Source organism: Arachis hypogaea, chromosome 7 (genome assembly GCF_003086295.3).
Source record: "Arachis hypogaea cultivar Tifrunner chromosome 7, arahy.Tifrunner.gnm2.J5K5, whole genome shotgun sequence".
In the NCBI taxonomy this organism is placed as follows: Eukaryota; Viridiplantae; Streptophyta; class Magnoliopsida; order Fabales; family Fabaceae; genus Arachis; species Arachis hypogaea.
In genome coordinates, this window is record NC_092042.1 from 16,975,682 (window position 1) to 16,983,254 (window position 7,573).

Sequence of the window (7,573 nt, forward strand, 5' to 3'; positions counted from 1 at the left end):
ATTACTCTTTACATATAATATTAGTAAATATATTAATCATCTTTATTATATTGAGATAGTAATCGTGGTACCAGAGTCTTCTATTTATACTTCTTTATTTTATATTTATTTTATAACAGAATACACAAAGTCATAAAAAGGGCTTTTCTCACTTCTCTTATTTAGATTTTTCTAGACCTTGTGATAGGGGTATAATTGGATTAGGTTGAATCAGATTTTCAAGAATTTGGAATCTAAACTAATTAAATGTGATCGGTTCGGATTAGATTGAATTGAGTTGAATTAGTGTGTCTTTTGTAATTAGATCCGAATTGATTGAATCCGGATTGAGTCGGTTCCGATAATCAAGTATATCATATTAAAATTAAATTTATAAAAAATAAAAAAGGTTATCTAACACTGAAAAAATTATATTAAGAAAAAAATGATGGCTAAAGTAAGATTAGAATTAGTAAAAATTATATAAAAATTTTAATTTTAATTTTTTAATATAATATATTAAATAGCCGAGTAATTGAATTGGTCTGGATATTGCGGCTCCCAAATTTATTACCCAATATAATCAAGTAGATTTGAATTTAATGGAATAATTAAATTACTAGTACCCGCTCATACTCCTACCCAAGGTTCTGAAAATCGAACCGCTCTAGCTATTGGGTCATTGGTTTACTTATTCAACTAGTTTGACTGTAGTTCAATTGAAAAAACTGTTTTATAATAAAATAATAAATAAATATAAATAAACACATTAAAATATAATTGAAGTCTAATATAAACTTTCAAATATTATTCAAATTAAAAATACTACATGAACCACAAGGTTATAATCTCATTCAAATACAAACTAAAAAATCAAATAACAGAAAAATCAACACAATCACAACATATGAACTAAAGCATAAAAACTACAAACATATGCATCAACACTGCTATATTTCTAGTTAACAGTCTTAAAAGTTTGAATATATTCTTGATGGTGGAAAAAATATTATTATTTTTATTTATTTCAAAGAAAAAAATTTGTCTATGAACTCTAACATTAAATTTAGATCATAAAAAATATGATTATTTTCTGATAGGTTGCTCTTGATGCTTTCTAGCAAAATAAGTTCCTTGATCTTGGTTCCAATTTTCTACAAGGTAAGAATTTTAGAATCAATAGGCAGTTACAAAAGAGACATGACTAGTTTACTGAAACAGAACACTATTAGTGCCTAGGCTAATGGAGATTCTAAACAAGCTATCTTCTTTAAATTACAAATTACTAGTACACATCGAAATAAAAAGGATAATAAAATAACATACAGATTTTCTAGTTCAAATTTTCAGCAATGAAAAATTGCTTTGCGTTTTGAACATGTCCCCACCAACAACCATATTGATCATAACACCGTATATAGGAACAAGTCATAAATCTTATCAATAATAATCCAATCTACCACCGTTCTTAGGAACAAAGTGAAAGAATCAATAAACCAAATCCTAATGAGATTGATTCACAGAAACAATACCATACCATCTTGAATTGAAACCTGTCACAAGAATCACAAAATTTCAAAGAAATCATAGAAATCAAATCACAATCAATTAAAAAATATAAATTATAATGAACAAAATTAAAATTCCAAGAATAATCAGAATTAGAAATATAAATTATAATTGATATAAATCACATAAATCAAAACAATGCTATAATAATTAACAAATTCACCAAAGTAAATTAAAAATATAGAGATAATATGATAGAAAAACCTAAAATCAATAACAACAGCAAGGTTTATAGACTAACTAACAATAATTATTCAATAATTATTCAACTTAATAATAACAACAAAGTTCAAAGATTGATTAAGAAGAATTATTCAACAATTATTTAACCCAGTAATAACAGCAAAGTTCACAGATTAATTAACAATTATTCAACCTATAACAAGTTTACAGATTATTCAACAATAATTATTCAACTAATTATTGCTAAAAAAATACTAGAAGCTAGAAGCATAAAACAGAGTAAATCCTGATCAGCAAGAGGGGGAGCAGCGCTGACAGATAGAACAAAGATGGCGTCGGCGATGGTAGAACAGAGCTTCGCGATGGAGGCAAGAGGCGAGTCCGGCGACTGTGCTTCCACTGCTGAAACGTTTGCTGCAGGAGTGAGGAGTGAGCTTCGAAGATCCAACTTGCGACGGCGGCAGGAGCAATTCGGCGGTTAAACGGACGTGAGGGAGTGAGTGAGTTGGCGTTGAGAGGAATGATGAGCCCAAAGGTAATGGGAGGGAGGGAGTGTGTGCTGCTGTTGCAGCGTTGGAATGAGTTAGAGTTGTTGGGTTGGTAATAATTGGAGCTTAGTGGATCAGCTCACAAAACGATAGCGTTTTTAGTCAAATTAAAAAAATCGACTAAGTTATGGTTTGATCCGACCCACCAATCCCTAACCAATTTAACGGTTTGACTTTAGTTTCTATTTTTGCGATTTTAATATATGATCGAACTGTAATTGCTATCGATTCGCGGTTCGAGCCAATTTTCAGAACCTTACTCCTACCTTACGAGACAATTTCTTCACTTGTATTACTCTCCTCTAGTCCTTTTATTGTTTTTTAAATTCAGTATTCGTATGTTTTACCAAAATACCCGATAACAAACTCTATATAATCTCTTATTTTTTTTTATTTAAATTCTTTCCACCAAATTAGACTTGAATTCCTACTAATTTTTTTATTGGTCGCAAATTTTTTTCTTATCTTGCAAACTTATACTCTTTTTTGTAAGTATAGAAAGATTGTCTTAAATTAAAATTAAAAAATATATTTTATCATTTTATAGATGAAATATTTTTTAAATATTTTTCTTTTCTTTCAAACGTTGTTTTTTATTCAAAATAATATCTCATAATTCACGATTCACCATCAACAAATTCTAGATGTGGCTTTTCACCCTAAAAACCTACAAAATACAACCCAACAATTTCTAAATTAAAAATATTAAGAAAAACACCGAATTCGTCCCTAAAAAAAAAATAGACAATACTACTTGGCCTAACTTATTTGAATGGTCTATTCTGACCTAAAACCTCTTTAAAACTGATTAAAGAAACAAGAACAACATCGTTTACCATATTATCAAGCCTAGGTTTTTGTGTGGTTTGACACGGGCTAAACTCTTAAAAATACTATAAACATGCCTTAAAGTATCACTTTTTATTTTTATTATTGAGATTGTGGTGGTGTTTTTAAATAATGTGAAAAAGTGATGTGCTTTTTTTAATATGAATAATCACAAAAAGAGGCACAATTTTGTGTATTTTAATTTTTTTTTGTTATACTACAAATTTGAGAGTTAGATTTGTGGCTTATCATTTTTTTCACAAAACTAACACATCGATTTGTTTATCCTTTAAAAAAATTTTCAGCTCACATAAATCTGAGGCTCAGATTTCTCTATTACCCCAAATCTGATCCCAAGTTTTATTTCCAAAAACAAAACTGAACCTTCGATTTGTGAGTTTAATTTAAAAAAAAATTATCTCCATATCTATAAAAAACACACCATTTTTTCATAATTGAGCATAACACATTTTAAACTTTCATAACTAAAAAAATTAACCTCAAAATATAATCTGATAATTATCATAAATAAATTACTATATAAATTACTATATCACTGTATGCTAACAATGTTATTATTCAAAATTCAAAACCTATGTAATAATAATAATTTAATTTAAATACACTGTTAGTGTAAAATAATTTTACATGTGTCATATTAATAAAAATAATATCATTTTATATTGACTGCGTAAATAATCATAAAATAAAAAACGGATGTGATTATATGACTATATAAAACATTTTACATTATTAGTGCATCCAAATTAAACTCTAATAATAATAATAATAATAATTTTTTAAAACATAAGAAATAAAACATATATAAACAGGCCAATATAATAATCAAATTTATTAGATGTTACGAAAAATCCAAACTTAACTTCTTTTAAGTAAATAGTCTTGTTAAACAACCTAAGCTTAATTCTGTTTCCATTCCTACCTATATTCCACCCCCATATTTGGTAGAATCAACTGTATCATTCATTTATGGAAATTTCACAAAAGTGGATACCCATAAATAAAAAATTTTAGCCACTAATATTATGTACTAGTATATTACAATTTGTGCCCAATAATTTGGCATTAATAAACTCTCGAGTCACACTGTTTTGTAGTTCCTCTACACTGAATATTCAACATGCCGAATTCAGATAATAGCATCCATCATGTAATTGTGTCGTTGCCTCATTGGGCAGTTTATAATTGGTTTCAGTAGTCTTTGTTGGATCCATTCATTTCAGTGCTACATGACAACAAAAATGAGCTACAAAGTCTTAAAACTGCATGAACAACAGTTGTTCTTCCAAGTGGCTGCTTATTATTTTATTTTATTATTTATTTATTTATTTTTTGTCTCCCAGTGGCTGCTTTTGATCTCAATCAATCAATTTCTCAACCTTTCGTGTTTTTCTTTTTTTTTTCATTAAAATTTTTTGCATAGTGTTATTTTTCAATATTATAATATTATTTAGTCTTTTACACAAAATTTCATTTAGCTTTTTCAATATTTTCCATGTCATTCTTTGTAAAGTTGCCATTTGAAATTTCCACTATTTTTTTATTTCGAAAAATTATTACAAAAGATGACACCTTATTCTAAGTACTTGGAAATTAAAGTTGTCTTCTATGATTCATGTTGTGGTATATCTCAGTCATGCGCCAGTATACCTTAGAAAAAAAAAACCCTAACTTTTTCATTAATCAATTTGTTTGATTAAATTCTTATTGTTAAGATAAAAGTAATTGCATGTATAAATTCAATGCACTAAAATGTTAGAACCCATCAAATCATAGATGTGACACTAATTAAAAAAAAAAAACCTAACTTAAAATATATATCAAAGCAAATTGCCAAAGTTTATTTTCAATAGTCAATACTTATTCTTAATTAACTCCTAGAGCTTAATTTTACTGTCATAAATGTAGCAATATGAGGACAATTATATTATTATTTTATTTTATTTTATTTTTTGTAAACTTTAACTTTGAAACCAATTAGGCCATTGATTTTTCTCCTTTATCTTTTCTTGTAACTTTTCCTATTCATCTCAATGTTCTCTCATTAGCCTTGTTGTAAGAGGGTGTATGTATGTAGAAAAGGGAGTAAGGGACCTTTAATTTCATTCTTTTCCTCATTTTAATTAATATATCTCTCACTTGATTATTCATGCATTATTACTATCTAGAAGGAGGCAGCTAGGCCCAAAATCATACCTGAGGCAGCTGTGAGCTATGATTAATCTTTGCGGTGATATGTTTCCATGCATCTTGCTTTATTTATAACAAGAAATGTTAATTAGAAAATAAGATAGGAGCCAACAATTCATAATTACATGAAAGTAATTTTATATATATCCTATACAATACTCTTCTACTATTGAATGTGATGTACATTTTCATGTAATTAAAATGTTTAACAGTAGACATATAATATATATGTAGATACAAAGTATCATAATAATTATATTTAAATAATATTAATTTTATCTTTTGTCACCAACACTAGGATCATTTTGTTAGATTTATACCGAGTGTTAGAATATTAATTCAATAGGAATATAGATTAATAACAATATGTGTTTGTAGGAGATACTCATATTTACTAGGTGATCTCAATAAGTATACACCTGTATGAATGTTGTTGGTACTCGATAACATACATTTTGTCTAATCTTTTTAGAAATGATTCGCGATAGATTCATTAGCCATCAATAAAATTAAATAAGAGTACAAATCGAATCTTTTTTCTATAACATATATATCACGATCAGGTCTTAATTATTAAACATTTAAATTACAAAAAATTTTACACAATTATCTTATCTAACGATCAAATTTAAAACTCAAAAGTGAATAGTTCAGTTACTTTATAAACTTCTCAAAATATCATACTTAAATATTCTATCTATTTTCATAAACAATAAATGGAAATCACTACCGAAAATTCTAACACGTTTTGGTAGTTGAAAATGTCAAAAAAATATGAACATATATATATGCATTCCCATCCTTGCAATTTGACATTAACGAAAACATTTGCAAATAAATAAGGTAAAATAAAATAAAATAAAACCCTAATACCCTCTCCCTCCCCTTCTCTAGATTTGATTGTGTAGGGGGGAACTCCCAGCAAAAGAGGGCAGGTATAGTATTAATAGTACAATAATATCTTACGATATCTCTTGGAGACTCTTAAGAGCACCCTAAAAAATTAGCAATAACTAGGGTGCCCATAACTTGTATCACATGGGTCACAGAAAATAAGGTTGCTACTTGCTACTATTGTTGAATATATACTAAAGTTACACAAGGCAATGAAGGGACATCATAAAAGAAGAGACATAATTGATAGACTTGCCATAAGTCAGTCACATTTCACATGCTAATAATTACCATCCACTTGTCATAATGTTCTAAAATCCAAAATAATTCATAACACTTTCACTTCAATGTTTAATTAGTTGACCAAAAATCAAATCAAATATTTATAGTTCAGTCGCTTAAATTTTTCATTTAGCTATATCATTAAGACAAATAATGAAAAAAAAAAATAGTATGATAAGTTCACAATGCAGCCTAAGTTCTCAATCCAATCAATATAGGATTCAATTCAATTCTTAGAAGTTAGAACATACATTGCTTCGGGGTGTGTATAATGTAAGGTCCCCCACTAGCTATATATTTTCTTTTTTTCAAATTAACAGCCGCAGCCCAACTCTACATTAATTATGAGTATTCGATTTGATACTGGGTTAATAATGAGTCTTTGAATCGGTGACAAAGTTTCAACCATTGCAACCAGTACAATCCACGCCAAATTTATGTTTTTTTTTTATGGCTAATTTGGGTTGATGGACTAGTACAATCCACGTTAAATTTATGTTTTTTTTTTATAATTAATTTGGATCGATAAAATGAGTTAGTTCACTAATTTACTTAAACAGGTATTAGAAGTTTGAATCTTACTTTTTGTATATAGTAATTTATTAACAAGCGATAGACTTTTTAAATAGAGTTTAAATTTATAAAAAATTAGTTCTTAATTTATCATACTAAAAAATATCATGAAAATAATTTTTTTTATAATTTTTATTTTTAAAGTTATTTATGTTTGAAAAGTTCCTTCCATTACATTAGAAATATATTCTTCGACAGTTATTCGAAAGTTAGAATAATGATTACCCACTCTTTTTTTAATTAAGTGCTTTCTTTCAAAATTTTGTTTTACAAAGATAATTGTGTACTTAATTAGTAAATTAATGTAACATAAGTTTTTTTATTCAGTTATACCTTTAAATTAATTAATGATAGAAAGTAAATTCAGAAATTATTTTTCTTATAGAAGGAGGGGTGGTGTATTGACTGCATATTGGTGAAAGAGGAGTATTGTTAAATTGTGAAGGTCACAATCAACACGTCGGAAGTGTGGTGCCTGAATCAGTGAGCGACGTGTCAGCAACCCT